The sequence below is a fragment of the Bos taurus genome, chromosome 8 (genome assembly GCF_002263795.3).
Source record: "Bos taurus isolate L1 Dominette 01449 registration number 42190680 breed Hereford chromosome 8, ARS-UCD2.0, whole genome shotgun sequence".
NCBI lineage: Eukaryota > Metazoa > Chordata > Mammalia > Artiodactyla > Bovidae > Bos > Bos taurus.
In genome coordinates, this window is record NC_037335.1 from 90,176,172 (window position 1) to 90,192,001 (window position 15,830).

Below are 15,830 nucleotides of genomic sequence, written 5' to 3' on the forward strand. Positions count from 1 at the left end.
CTCATGGGGTCGCAAAGAGTCGGACACGACTGAGCGACTGAACTGAACTGGGGCATTTCATCACCATCTTGTCCCATGGTGCTGGGAAGGCTCATTCCCAGGTCTGTCAAAGATTTCACAGATTGGCCACTCTCTGTGCTGTTATTGGACTAGGCCCTGTGAATAGCAAAAGTCTCTGGACCACACCTTTCTTACTAGCCTCTTGGTCCAGGAAAATATTTCCTCTTGTTGCTTCTTCTAATATAGAGAGTCACATTGCTACAATTATGGATTTCATATGGAACTGTATACCATCATTATATCAGTGGCTCAGTCACACAATTGATAATGTAAGGGACAACAATTTTTGAAACAGGTAATGTAGAAAACAATATAATTAGCACTAAATAAAATCATAAGTAAGAACTTAAGTAAAGAACTTCCATTAGATATAGCCCCGGGATATTTCCAAGTCATCTGACTTAGTTTGTTACATGACTATAACCTGCTGTTAATCTCCTGGTTGTAGCTCTTGAAGGATCTGATCTTTATTCAAAGATTGGTTTAGAGATAAGATAGGCTTTAAAGATAAGCTTTAGAAACAAACTCAGAGAAACAAACTGTGTTCCCCAGTGGCTCAGAGGATAAAGCACCTGCCTGCCATGCGGGAGACTTGGGTTCGATCCCTGGGTTGGGAAGATCCCCTGGAGAAGGAAATGGCAACCTACTCCAGTATTCTTGCCTGGAGAATCCCATGGACAGAGAAGCTGGAGGGCTACAGTCCAGAGGGTCGCAAAGAGTCGGACACGACTGAGCGAGTTCACTTTAGAAACAAACTCAGAGTGTCCTTTTCAATAACTTAATTAAACCTCTTAGCAATTTAACATAGCCACAAGGAACTATCTCATAAATGAGTCTTAGTAAATACAGATCTTAAATAACAAAACTAGAACTTAGTATTCAGTGAAACAGAATATTTTTCTACAATCATCCCCATTTATATTAAATATAGTGAAAACTAATTTCCTTTCTAAAGTAAGTTTGGTCCATTGACTATAGATGCCATAGGACTGACATCAGTTTTTATCGAGGTGGATTTTTCTTTTAGAGGTCCCCTGTATACTTTGGGAGAAGGCAATGGCACCCCACTCCAGTACTCTTGCCTGGAAAATCCCATGGGCGGAGGAGCCTGGTAGGCTGCAGTCCATGGAGTTGGGCACCACTGAGTGGCTTCACTTTCACTTTTCACTTTCATGCATTGGAGAAGGAAATGGCAACCCACTCCAGTGTTCTTGCCTGGAGAATCCCAGGGGCGGGAGAGCCTGGTGGGCTGCCCTCTATGGGCTCACACAGAGTTGGACACGACTGAAGTGACTTAGCAGCAGCAGCAGCAGCAGCAGTATACTTTGAGATTTCTGTATATGTTGGGAGACAGTCTTTTTATTTACTTGATAAATCTGTTCAGAACCCAGTGTCTCCAATTTCTGGAAGGACAAGACAGAGAGAAAAAAGTTATAATTTTACCCACAGGTGTAAATTACTAAGTTGCTTTAAACCATCAGTAACTTGAGGAGAAGAGCCTCTTTATATCTGAAAACAAAGATTAAAAGCCAGCAGTATGACAGACAAAAAGTCATGAAAACTGTAATGCTTGTATGGTTTTCCAGTAAAGTGGGTGCCTTGATCACTGCAGATTGTAGAAAACATAGTTGAACCATTTTTTCTCCACTGTGAGACACTAACCCTACAGCCAGGAAAAGCATTATCCTATCAAATAAAAGTGAGGTTTGTCAGGGAGCCAGGAAAAGCCAAGCAGCCATATTGGATTTCCCGTGGCCCCAGCTGTTTGGTTTACAGCCATTGTTTATCCATTTTAAATTCCCTGATGAAGGATTAATTTTGTAGAAGCAGAATGAGCTTTGTCTATGTGTGACATAGCCTTCATAGAGCTTTGTGAAATAATATTCATTCATTTTATCAAAGTAACAAAAGATTTAAAAAACAAATACGAATCACTTAAAGGCAAAGAAATCTACATAGTCTGTTATCAAAAGCCATATTCCAAGAAAACTTTGTTCTTTTCATCAGGGAGAGAAAACCAAATTCCAGTTTGGTACCAGCTTACATTCACTGTGAAACAATAGTTATTTACTTAATCAAAGTAACAATAAAAGATTTCAAAGGCAGTTTAATGTCTTAAGAAACTTTTACCATGTACACAAAACTTTTTTTTACTTTTCATATTCATTACTTTATTGTACAGGAATATTCCCAGCAACTTTATTCATAATAACCCAAACTGGAAACAACCCCACTGTCTATTGACAGAAGAATGGACAAAGAAATTGTGGTATATTCATACAGTTGAATCCTACAGCTATATAAAAGAAGGGATGATTCATATACATAACAGCACACACTGTACGATTCCATTTATAGGAAGTTCAAGAACAGACAAAAGCAAGTTAAGAGATTAGAATAGTGGTTGTGTTGTGCCATGGCAGGGAGTCAGGGGAGGGAGGGTTCAGGGCATAGGAAAACATGGAATTTTCTGAGGTGAAGGACTACAGACTGATAGAAAATTGCACAATATAAGAGTTGTGAGCTAAGTTTCATTTAGGGTCTTATTGAAGACTATAACCCGAGTGAGAGCCTTTCAGGAGCTCTGAGAAACTGCTCTGAAGAGATAGCTGGGGAAATTAATTTATATATGATTTTTGGCTGGGGAATACATGCAGTCAAGTATATTATATATCTTGGTAACAGATTACTGTTAGTCATCAAAAACGGATGTATCGAGCTAATGATTTTGGTGCTTTTCAATGCATGGAAAGTTGTAAGAAACTTCATTCACTAAAATTCTTCCTGAGACACATCTAACCACATAAGACCCTGCTTGTCCAAAGCATAGAGCATCCTGCTATCATTTTAATTTTTTCTGTCTGAAGCACAGAGTGCTTCATCCTGTTATCATCTTAATTTCCTGTGAAGTAGAATGCACTGTCAGTCAACAACTGCAGCAAGTTAATCTTTGCAGAAGTGGGTGAAATGCAATGCTGTCTGTCTTTCTTCTTTTACAAGTCTTTTCTTTATATTGATCTAGACGTTGGCTGCACAAGTATATCTGTCAAAATTCAATAAGCTTTACACTTAAATCTGTTCATTTTTTCATATATAAAGTATATATTACCAAAATACTGTTAGGATAAAGAGTTGGAAAAAAGGAGACAATACACATTTGTGTGATTTCTTTTTTTTTTTTTTTTTCAATTATTATTTTTTTAAATCATAAAAAGAAATTTTTTTGGCCACAAGGCATGTGGGATCTTAGTGCCCTGACCAGGGATAGAACTTGTGCCCCTGCATTGGAAGCATGGAGTCTTAACCACTGGACTGTCAGGAAGTCCCATTTGTGTGATTTCTGAAGGTGAGTGCAAGACATGTTGATGATCTCTAAAAGTTGATGGCATTCATTCTTTTTTTTAAGTTAATTTTCTTTTGAAACTTTCTGATGTCCTTTTACTGTGTTCTATCACTAGCAATCATTTTACCAGATTAGTTCCATTTCCAGAACCAAAATAGGAGGAAAGGAGAAAAAAATGTACACGATGTACTATGATAAAGATAGAAATTGACATAGTTACTTAACAAAAAGCCTGTAATAGAATTAAGTGAGTTGTGGGTAGTGACAAATACAGGAAAAGAAGTATTTCTCTGGAGGGAAGGAAGGATGTCTTGGAGGAAGTCTTTGGAGGAGAGCATGAGCTGAGAGCCCTAATTAGCAGTACATGGCCTCAGCGAAGTCATTTGAGCCCTCTGAGGATGGTTCCGTACTATACATTTCCTTAATTGGAGAAGGAAATGGCAACCCACTCCAGTACTCTTGCCTGGAGAATCCCATGGAGGGAGGAGCCTGGTAGGCTACAGTCCATGGGGTCGCAGAGAGTCGGATACGACTGAGCGACTTCACTTCACTTTATATGCTAAATGATAGGACTGAACTGAGCTCAGAGCATCATGCTATAATACTAAAGTACAGTATAATGACTAATATCCCAAGTCATTCAAAAAAAGCTAATTTCTATTCTCTGTATTTAGTTTCATAAGGCAGAGAGGTATGTAAAACATGATTTGTAATAAGAAACTATTTGACATATTGAATGCCTCCTCTGTGCCAACTAATAGGCACATACACTAGGCAATATACTTTCATTGTCTTATTTAACTTTCACTTTAATTGATTAATTACTTTTTAACTTGTATTGGATCAAGAAAAAATGTTTTTAAATAACATATATATATATATATTTCATCATCATGGTAATGTAGCATTATTGCAGACAACAGAGAAAAAAATAGAAAAATCATAAAGAAAAAATAACCCTGTCATTCTTAGGAGCTATTACCATTTTGGCAACATATATGTTGACTCTTTTATACACACACATTTGTTTTAGTTTATTATCTTTGGTTTTATAAAACTGAGATCAAATTCAGTACATTCCTTTGTATCCTGTTTCCATTTTTCAAAAATATGATTTTTCAATAACCAATAGCATTCCATTTTGTAAATACAATAGATTAGATAATCTCTTATTTTTGGCCATAAGAAGGGTTTTGACACTAATAATGTAAATTTAATTATCTGAAAAATCCCAGGGGCAATGTCTCTATCAGGGTCCCCAGGGGAAACAGATGACACACTTGGAGACAGTAATTTGAGGAGTGTTTAACACAAGATCTGTTTACAAAAGAGTGGGCAGAGATTAAAGTAGCCAAAAGTAATAATGGAGTATGTGACCACATTGCTGATGGTACCTATGGGCCTGAAGGCCTGAAGTGGTGACAGGAGGAAGGAGGGGAAATTATGGGAACCTGGAAATCAAGAAAGCTGGCAGAAACTCCTGCTTGACAGAAGCTTAGTAAGTACTTGGTTGAGGGAGCAGCTAGTCTTCAGGGACCCGAAAGGAGGAAGCAGGGGGATACAAGCCCCGATACCCCACCTGATTCTGAGCTCCTGCCTATGCACCCCACTCAGACTGTTCTCCCCAGTCAGAAGCCATGGGGCCAAGGAGACTTTGGTGTGTTCTGCACAGGTTGGCTCCCTTGGGTATAATGCATAGCAAAGAAAAGTGAAGAGTACATCCAGAAGAGCAAATGGAATTCCAAGCACATACACTTTCTTGCTTGCCAGAATTTATCTCTGTGATGACCTGCGCTGGGAATCTGAGAAATTTTCTCTTGAGAAGTGATGCTGAATCTGAAATCTAAAGGATGTGCAGTTGTTTAGAATGTGATCAGTTCAAAGAAGACATTCTAATGGTCAAAGTGAAAAGATGCTCAACACCACTAAGCATCGGGAAAATAAAAATCAAAATCACAGTGAGATATCACCTCACACAGGTTAAATGGCTATAATAAAAAAGACAAGAGATAACAACGGTTGGTGTGAATGTGGAAGCATGTTGACTATAGTTAATAATATGGTATTATATACTTGAAAATAATGAGACAGTACATCACAAGCATTCTTACCTGAAAAAAAAGAGTTGTGTGAGGTGATAAATGTATTAATTATCTTCACCTTGGTAATTATTCTAATCATTTGATAAATAGATCAAATCTCATTTTACCCTTTAAGTATATACAACTATATTGTCAATTTTTCCTCAGTAATATTGGAAAAAATGTGACTAATAAGTAATGTTGTAAGTAAGGAAAAGAACATTCTAAGCAGAGAGAATAGCATGTGCAAAGTCCCCTGAGGTGAGAGCACATTCAAAGAACTGAAAGAAGGCAGTGGGTGAAATAGACAAAGGAGAGAATAGAATCAAAGGGAGTGCAGATTTTGGCAGGGCATTGTAAGTCCTCCAAGGATTTTGGTTTTTATCCTTAAAGCAAAGGTAAGCCATTGATAGGTATTAGGCATCCAATGACAGATTAGATTTTGTTTCTCAAGAAAATTACTCTGGGGAGAATGGATTAACAGGAAGGGAAAAATGCAATGGATGTGGTTATACCAGAGATTCAGATGAATGCTTAAACTAAGGTCATGGACAGACATGGTGACACAAAGAAAAGTTTGACAAATTTTAGGGATGTGAAACTGACAAGACTTACTGATATATATGGGATATAGCAGTTTGGAGGTGATGGCAGTGTCAAGGAGTGTACTAGATCACTTGCTTGTAAGATGAAATTAGGAGAAAAGCTTTTTGGAACTGGGAAGTTACAAAATAATTAATAATAATTAACCAAAAAGTGAAAAAGGAGGAGAAGGGCTGACTGTTTTTTCGTGAATTAAAGACTGTAGACTCCAGAAATAAAAGAAGATGCTTTAGAAGCTGAACACTGAGAGCAGAAACCATTTCTAAAATTTAGCATTTGTTGAACAATTATTAGAGGAAGGTGGAAGGCAGGGAAAGGAAAATCTGAGAGGGAGGGCAGAGGAATGACATGAGACAGACCTTGAGGAAAGAAGAACTTATGCAAAAATAACACAGTTTGTTCCAGATTCAAGAAATGACTCAACTTTGGAGAAAATAGGAATGCAATAAAATAGTTATCACAAAAATACAAATAAGCAAGCAAACAAAATTATATTCATTATTTATTTCGTTTCCTCCTAGTAAATAGCACAGCCTCCTGTTTCCACCTCTTTATTTCTTTTATTCCACTCTCTGCCCCTCTCTTTCTTGAAACATCGTAAGCTCCCTGAGGGAGGGCTCACACTTCTCAAGTATTTTGAACACTGGTTCTATCATTATCTAGCTCCTTTGGACCACAGTGAGGATTAACCAGCACGAGGGTTAATCGTCTGCCTTCTACAGACCCATCCTTAGCTGTATCATGCTGCAGTGTTCTAACCCCGCTACAGTGTAAACTTCTAGAAAGCAGAATTCACAGGACCCTGACGTAAGGGCGGGTGGGATAAGTACAAGTGACGGGGAGAAGAGAAGAACATGGAATGACAAGCCTAGAGACAAGCGGGATCTATTTCCCAGGTAGGTGCAGATCTGAACCCTTGACGTGGGCCTGCTTTTCCTCCTGCAATACAGGAATTCTGTGTTGGGGGTTGTGGGGTGAGGCTCAAGGAATCCCGCTCCCGCACGTTCTCAAGTATGTATTCAAGCTGGGGAGCCCTGTGGGCACATTCTTCGTGCTAAGTAGATAGCCGCACTCAGTAGCCACTAACATACATTTCTGGAATAAATAGATGGGTGGATGAAATACTTGTGCAATAGAAACTTCTTGTGCAACTCCCGAGCGAGTAGAATCCTTCTAATCCCCGCCATTCATTCAGCAAGTCCTGGGCTCGCGTGTCTCCGCCAGTCACATGGAGGCCCCGCCCACCTCTGGGCGCGGCCCCGCTCGGCGCGCTCCTTCTGCTCGGGCCCGCAGCCCTCGGGGACGCGCGGAGCAATGGGCAAGCTCCGGGCCACAGTGCGCTTGCGCAGAAGGTGCCACGGTCCGGGGAGGGGCGGAGCCTGAGGAGCTTAGACTGAGGTGATAAGGAAAATACGGAAAGGATCTGGATGGCTGTCAGCTCTGGCTCCGCCGGGAGAGAGGAAATGGGCCAGGTTAGTGGGTGTTTGCAGGGTACACAAAGACAATCTGTTGGTGAGTTTACATTTTTACTGATTTTACCTTTTTTTCAATTAAGCTCGGTGTTCAAGAGCTGATGCTTTGGAGGTCCCAGTGTTCTGACACCGCATGCCTATGTGGCTTTGGGTAAGTTACCTGCCCGAGCTTCAGTGTCTGCCTCTGTAAAGTGGACCTGGTAATAGTTGTGGGCTTCACAGGACTTTTGTGAAGATGACATCAGACAGTGTGTGTAAAGTACTTGGCACAATGTTTGTCAGAAATGCCCAATAAGTGGTAAGTGCTATTACTATCATCAATGTTAGAAGCATTAAGTATCATCATAATGTGTTTTTTTGTGTGCCAGGATCTTTTGTATGCAGTTGTTATGCTGGTAATCTTTGGAAAATATCAGAGAACCTGAGAAGTAACAGGAAGTTAGAGATTGGAAAATATTCTGAGTTTAGAAAGGAGAAAAAAGTAGATCTTGAAAAATGGACTCTAATAATCTTGAATTTTACTGAGCACCAACACAAACCCAGGATGGATCGTATCAAAGGTAGTTTGTGAGGAGAATTTCCTGGCTATGCAGTTGTTAGGACGCCACGCTTTCACTGATGAGGCTGTAGGTTTGATTCCTTATGGGGGAACTAAGATCCCACAAGCCAAGCGGTACTGCCTAAAAAAAAAAAAAAGTGGTTTGTGAGCCTTTAGAAAAGGAACTGGTACTCACTATGAAGCAGTCTGCATTCTCTAAGAACAAATAAATCAAGCCAGATTAACTTTTTTGAACGAAGAGTAAACTGATAGCTCAGTGGAAAAACTTTCTTTGGTTTAGTCATTTACCTCAGCCTGAGATGCTGCCCCATTTTAAGAGTCTCTTGTCAGAGTCTCTTTCATTTCTGACATAAATCTTACAGAAGTAATTTTTTTAGCTAAACGGGGAATATGTGAATACCTTTTTGTTGTAAAAAATTCAAAAACTGAAAATGAAGGGAAAGTCCCCTTCCCAATTCTGTTTCCACCTCCACTCATCAATTTAGCGTGCATTTTGCTCTGATACTTAAAAATCTATCTCTACACTGATTTTTAGCAGTTAGAACTTTATTCTGTCAACTGAATAACCAGCAAAAGAAAGCAGTTTTTTAGTCTCATTTGAAAGGAAACCCAAGGGCAGGTAGTGTAGAGCCAGCAGACTCTTTCTGTCTTGGTTTCACCATCTACACATTTATCCTCATGGTCACAAGGTGATTGCTGCTTCTCTAAAACTGAGTCCATTTATTGGACAGGAAAGGACAAAAGCTATCTTGTGAAGTTTTATATTTTAATTCAGGAAAGGAAGCCGACTGGAACATCTGCCTACAACTCATTGGCCAGACTGTATCACATGACCCCTCTATCAACAAGGGAGTCTGGTGGTCAAGTGGTTAAGACTCCATCCTTCCACTGTAGGGAGCATGGGGTTCCATCCCTAGTGGGGAAACTAAGGTCCCTGAATGCTGAGTGGCTAAAAAAGAAAAAAAAGTAAGACAAGGGAAATATTAATAATTTACTTTTTAAGCATCTAGAATATAGACTCCTGAGAGTCCTTTGGACAGCAAGGAGATCAAACCAGTCAATCCTAAAGGAAATCAACCCTGAATATTCATTGGAAGGACTGATGCTGAAGCTCCAACACTTTGGCCACCTGATGCAAAGAGCCAACTCACTGGAAAAGACCCTGATGCTGGGAAGGATTGAGGGCAGGAGGAGAAGGGGATGACAGAAGATGAGATGCTTGGACAGCATCACCAACTCAGTGGATTTAAGTTTGAGCAAACTCTGGGAGATAGTGAAGGACAGGAAAGCCTGATGTGCTACAGTCCAAGGGGTGCAAAGAATCGGACACGACTTAGTGATTGAACAACAACAAAGTATAGAACGACATAGTAAAAGTGAGGGGTGAATATCTTTGGGCTAAGCAAGGTTTCAGTGCCTGCTGCAGAAATATAGAGGTTGGTTTTGCTTTTCTGAAAATAAACTCACACTATATATTTTTGGCAGCTTGCTAATTTTCCTTAGCAGTATGAATGAATTAATACTTTCTGAGGTGGCCTGTATGAAATTTCCTTGGCTCCTTTAGCTGCTGCATAATACCCTTTTTTCCTTATTCTAAGGCATACTCTTTCATTCACATGTTATTATCTCTAAAATTGGTATGCATCTTACACTTGCCATCATCTAGGCAGTAGTAGTGATGTAATTGTCATTGCCTGCTGGATATGCTTCAAAACTTGCAGAATGGATGTTAGCAGCCTGGAATATTAATGATTCTGAGTCTACATATGACTCAGAAGGTTCTGACTCCAAGAAGAAGATTTATATATGTTTTAATCAATTTATTTGATGAATACTCTTATTTTAATGTATGCATGAGGATGACATGGAATTAAAAATTCATGTCTTAAGTTTCATGTGGCTTTTTGAATAAATATAAAATAAAAATTATAAGTGTTAAGAAAACTTTTTTGTCATAGTTTAATTAGGACCACTTTTTTCTTTTTTAGTGATACATAAAATAATGGTGTTTATCATTCATGATGTCCTGAAGTCAGTGAAATATGATTTTCTACACTGTGGCTATTCCATAGCTTAATCATTTTTGTATCAATAGATGTTAAGTTTTCCCTTTTTTTTTACAGTAGTGCTTCAGTAAACTCTTTTTCATTCCTCCTTTTCCATATGTGCAAATAGTATTTCTCTTGATTCCTAGAACCACATTTTTAAAAATTCTAAAGCTGCTGGCCCCTCCAATCTATTGTTGTTGTTCAGGTGCTCAGTCATGTCCAACTATTCATGACCCCATAGACTGCAGCACAGCAGGCTTTCCTGTCCCTCACTATCTCCCACAGTTTGCTCAAACTCATTTCTATCGAATCAGTGATGCCATCCAGCCATCTCATCCTCTGTTGCCTCTTCTCTTCATACCCTCAATCTTTCCCAGCATCAGGGTCTTTTCCAATGAGTTGGTTCTTTGCATCAGGTGGCCAAAGTATGGGAGCTTCAGCTTCAGCATCAGTCCTTCCAATGAATATTCTGGGTTGATTTCCTTTAGGATTGACTGTTTTGCTCTCCTTGTTGTCCAAGGGACTCTCAAGAGTCTTCTCCAGTACCACAGTTCGAAAGCATTAATTCTTCAGTGCTCAGCCTTCAGTGCCATAAAGGTCCAATTCTCACATCTGTACATGACTCCAGGAAAAACCATCAGATGAGATCAGATTAGTCACTCAGTCGTGTCCGACTCTTTGCCACCCCATGAATCGCAGCACGCCAGGCCTCCCTGTCCATCACCAACTCCCGGAGTTCACTCAGACTCACGTCCATCGAGTCAGTGATGCCATCCAGCCATCTCATCCTCTGTCGTCCCCTTCTCCTCCTGCCCCCAATCCCTCCCAGCATCAGAGTCTTTTCCAATGAGTCAATTCTTGGCATGAGGTGGCCAAAGTACTGGAGTTTCAGCTTTAGCATCATTCCTTCCAAAGAAATCCCAGGGCTGATCTCCTTCAGAATGGACTGGTTGGATCTCCTTGCAGTCCAGGGGACTCTCAAGAGTCTTCTCCAATACCACAGTTCAAAAGCATCAATTCTTCAGCGCTCAGCCTTCTTCAGTCCAACTCTCACATCCATACATGACCACAGGAAAAACCATAGCCTTGACTAGACGAACCTTTGTTGGCAAAGTAATGTCTCTGCTTTTGAATATGCGCTTTGACTAAATGGACCTTTGTCGGTAAAGTGATGTCTCTGGTTTCTAATACGTTGTCTAGGTTTGTCATAGCTTTTCTTCCAAGCAGCAAGCATCTTTTAATTTCATGGCTGCACTCATCATCCGCAGTGATTTTGGAGTCCAAGAAAATAAAGTCTGCCACTGTTTCCACTTTTTCCCCGTCTATTGGCTATGAAGTGATGGGACTGGATGCCATGATCTTTGTTTTTTTAATGTTGAGTTTTAAGCCAGTCTCCTCTTTCACCTTCATCAAGAGGCTCTTTAGTTCCTCTTCACTTTCTACCATTAAAGTGGTATCATCTGCATATCTGAGGTTGTTGATATTTCTCCTGGCAATCTGGATTTCAACTTGTGATTCATCCAGCCAGGCATTTCACATGATGTACTCTGCAGCAGAACAGATTAAGAAGAGGTGGCAAGGATACACAAAACTAGACCAAAAAAGGTCTTAATAACCTGGATAACCACGATGGTGTGGTCACTCAAGTAGAGCCAGACATCCTGGAATGTGAAGTCAAGTGGGCCTTAAGAGGCATTACTACAAAGAAACTAGTGCAGGTGATGGAATTCCAGCTGAACTATTTCAAATCCTAAAAGATGATGCTGTTAGAGTGCTCCACTCAATATGCCAACAAATTTGGAAAACTCAGCAGTGGCCACAGGACTGGAAAAGGTCAGTTTTCATTCCAATCCCAAAGAAAGACAAGGCTAAAGAATGTTCAAACCAAGAACTTCCAGATGTACAAGCTGGATTTAGAAAAGACAGAGGAACTAGAGATCCAACATCAGTTGGATCATAGAAAAAGGTAGAGAATTCCAGAAAAAAATCTACTTCTGCTTCATTGACTACAGGAAAGCTTTCGACTGTGTGGTTCACAACAAACTGTGGAAAATTCTTCAAGAGATGAGAACATCAGTTCACCTTACCTGTCTGCCTCCTGAGAAACATGTATACAGGTCAAGAAGCATACAGTTAGAACTGGACATGGGACAACAGACTGGTTCAAAATTGGGCAAGGAGTACATCAAGGCTGTATATTGTCATCCTGCTTATTTAACTTATATGCAGAGTACATCAGGTGACATGCCTGGTTGGATGAATCACAAGTTGAAATCCAGATTTCCAGGAGAAATATCAACAACCTCAGATATGCAGATGATACCACCCTAATGGCAGAAAGTGAAGAGGAACTAAAGAGCCTCTTGATGAAGGTGAAAGAGGAGAATGGCTTAAAACTCAACATTAAAAAATGAAGATCATGGCATCCAGTCCCATCACTTCATAGCCAATAGACGGGGAAAAAGTGGAAACAGTGGCAGACTTTATTTTCTTGGACTCCAAAATCACTGCGGATGATGAGTGCAGCCATGAAATTAAAAGATGCTTGCTGCTTGGAAGAAAAGCTATGACAAACCTAGACAACGTATTAGAAACCAGAGACATCACTTTACCGACAAAGGTCCATTTAGTCAAAGCTATGGTTTTTCCTGGAGTCATGTACAGATGTGAGAATTGGACCTTTATGGCACTGAAGGCTGAGCACTGAAGAATTAATGCTTTTGAATTGTGGTACTGGAGAAGACTCTTGAGAGTCCCTTGGACAACAAGGAGAGCAAAACAGTCAATCCTAAAGGAAATCAACCCAGAATATTCATTGGAAGGACTAATGCTGAAGCTGAAGCTCCCATACTTTGGCCACCTGATGCAAAGAACCAACTCATTGGAAAGGACCCTGATGCTGGGAAAGATTGAGGGTATGAAGAGAAGAGGCAACAGAGGATGAGATGGCTGGATGGCGTCACTGATTCGATAGACATGAGTTTGAGCAAACTGTGGGAGATAGTGAGGGACAGGGAAGCCTGGCCATGGGTGCTGCAACCCATGGGGTCTGAAAGAATCGGACACAACTTAGTGACTCAGCAATGACAAAATTTTCCAGGGAAGTCTCAATTTAAAAAATCTCGGTACATTATTGTCATTAGCTATCAACATACTTCAGAAGTTCTGAGATATCAGTATCTGAACTATACTGTACTGCCTTGAGTTCCAGTGAGGCAGATGTCACACAGTTTGTTTCCAGATAGCATCTCCCTAGGGGTGGTCTTAGTTTCTAAGTTCTCTGGACAATTTCAGATCTACTTGGACACCTGAAAGATTATTGTTAAAATAATGAACAGGGAGTATACCTCTATATTATAGGAAGAGTCTTTATTTTTATTAGTGCTTCTGACCACTAGAAGTGTTTGGGTGTTTCTTTGCAGTCAAAAGACCTGGCTCAGCCTCTCACTTTCTGAGCAAGGTGACTCTGTGGGTCATGGGAGCTAGGAGGGTGGGGATAGCCTCACATATATCCAAGGAATTAAAAAAAAAAAAATAGCAAGTGTTGGTGAGGTAATGGCAAATTTGGAACCCTCATACATTGCATATATTGCTGGTGGGAACGTAAAATCATTCATTTAGCCACTATGGGAAATTTTTTTGGCAGTTCCTCATAGAGACTCCCAGAGACAGGGGAGCCTGGTGGGCTGCTGTCTATGGGGTCGCACAGAGTTGGACACGACTGAAGCGACTTAGCAGCAGCAGCATAGAGTTAAACAGAATTACCATATGACCCAGCAATCCTACTCCTAGGTATATACTCCAAAGAACTGAAAACATAGACAAATACATTGATATAGGCACGTTCAGAGCAGCAGTATTCACAGAGGGTGGAAATAACACAAACATCCCTCAACAGATATATGTATAAGCACATTGTGGTATACATACAATGGAATATTATTTAGTCATAGAAAGGAGTAGGACACACGCTACAAGGAGGGTGAACCTTGAAAACCTCGTGCTAAATGAAAGAAGCCAGGCACAAAAGACTACCTGTTGTATGATTCCATTTATACGGAATGTCCAGAATAGCCAAATTCAGAGAGAAAAAATAAATTAGTGGGTACTCTGAGTTGAGGATACCAACGGATAGGGAGTGACTGCTTAATGTGTGGGGAGGGGGTTCCCTTTTGGAGTGATGAATCTGTTTCAGAACTAGATAGAGATGGTGTGGTTGCTTTACACTGCATTGTCATAAATGCCACTGTATTGTTGACTTTAAAGTTATTTTTATGTTATGTGTATTTCACTCGTGTAATAAGAACAAGAGAAAGTTCAATCCTCTCCACCCTTCCGAGCTTGGAGTCCTTGCGGGGGCACGATAAAAGGTGCCTTGTCCTACAGCTGCATTTGTTGTGCATTCTTCATTTGTTCGTGCAAAAATTCCCACTTACTCAGCACACAGCGTCTGAACCAGGTTTGGGCTGCAGAGGGAACAGTCTCTGCCCCGGGAGCGCACAGCCTAGGGGGAGACACATCCCGCAAATTAAAAAATAAAGCAAAACTCCGTGATGAACCCAGCAAAGGAGGGTTGGCTACTTAAGTAGCAGGGTGTTCCGAAAGAAAAGGGGGGCCTTTGTCAGACGGGGGGCATGGACTGAGCCGATTCCTGCCCATGGCCGCCAAGTCCCTGGCGACAAATGCATTCTTTTATTGTTCATGGAAATGAAACAGTTTTTCAGGCCCTTCAGGAGCTCGTCCGCCAAGGTGGGAAGACGGAACTCAATCAGCACAAGGATGTCGGGCAGGAGGGAGAGGGGTGGATAGGCGGGAGACCCCCTGCACCCCGCCTCAAACCTCGGGGGAGGTCAGCGACCGCGTCTCGGGGAGGTGGGGACTGCGCGGGGCCGCGCTCCCGCCCTCCTCGGCGCCTGCGGACCCGCAGGCGGCGGGCGGCCCGCGAGGGGGCGGCGGCTCCCGGGCTTTGTGGCCGCTGCGCGCGCGGCGGGGCCTGGCCGGCCGGGGGCGCGCCGCCGCCGCCCGGCGCTCCGGAGCCCGCGGCCCTCCCGGCCGCCCAGCCTGCGAGAGGAGTCAAGGCCGCCCGCGCTCGCATCTCGCCGGCCCCTCCCCCGATCGCCGCTGCCGCTGCGCCGCCGCTGCAGGTAGGAGGCTCCCCAGGCGGGCGGGTCGCAGCGGGGCGGGGGCGCGGGCCAGGCGTGCGGGGGCTGCGGGGCCGGTAGGGCGCCCTTCCGGCCCAGGCGCCACGACCCCTGCCCCGCAGGCCCGACGGCCACCTCCGCGCGCCGCAATGGGAGTCGGTGAGTGGGGCCGGCCTGCGGCGTACAAAGCCCCAGGGCGCGGACCTCGGGGAGATTCAGCGACGTACCCGGGGTCTGGGGACTCTGGACTCCGAGGGCAGAGGAGCGGCTTGGGGGGGTGGGGGAGAAACCTGATGACCCTCAGTGCCGGCGTCTCTCCATCTCAGTGTCCCCACAGTATGCCGGGCACTGTGCTCGCGCTTTTGCATACTTGTCTTCTTTAAGACCCCTTGTGTCCCTTACAGAGCTGTGAGGGGAGGGGTCCCTCATTCTGGGGCAGAGCGCCGAGCATCACAGAGGTGCCCGCCTGACCTTGGGAAAGCGCCTTTACTCCGAGCCCTGGCTGCAGCTCCTGTAAATGAGG

At 42.4% G+C, this 15,830-nt stretch overlaps 1 protein-coding gene across 3 annotated transcripts in view; it reads left to right on the forward strand.

Moving 5' to 3' along the window:
• The first annotated feature begins 7,451 nt into the window (after positions 1-7,451).
• Positions 7,452-15,830, forward strand: part of MSANTD3 (Myb/SANT DNA binding domain containing 3) — a 37,958-nt gene continuing 29,579 nt past the window's right edge. Inside the window, exons 1-2 of one of the 3 annotated variants that reach the window (XM_024995835.2) lie at positions 7,452-7,559; positions 7,643-7,710. The gene's annotated coding sequence lies outside the window, so the exon portion shown is untranslated. Of the gene's footprint in view, positions 7,560-7,642; positions 7,711-15,164; positions 15,311-15,425; positions 15,467-15,830 lie in introns of those variants that run through there. The other 2 variants (XM_024995836.2, NM_001076019.1) reach the window with 2 other exon arrangements.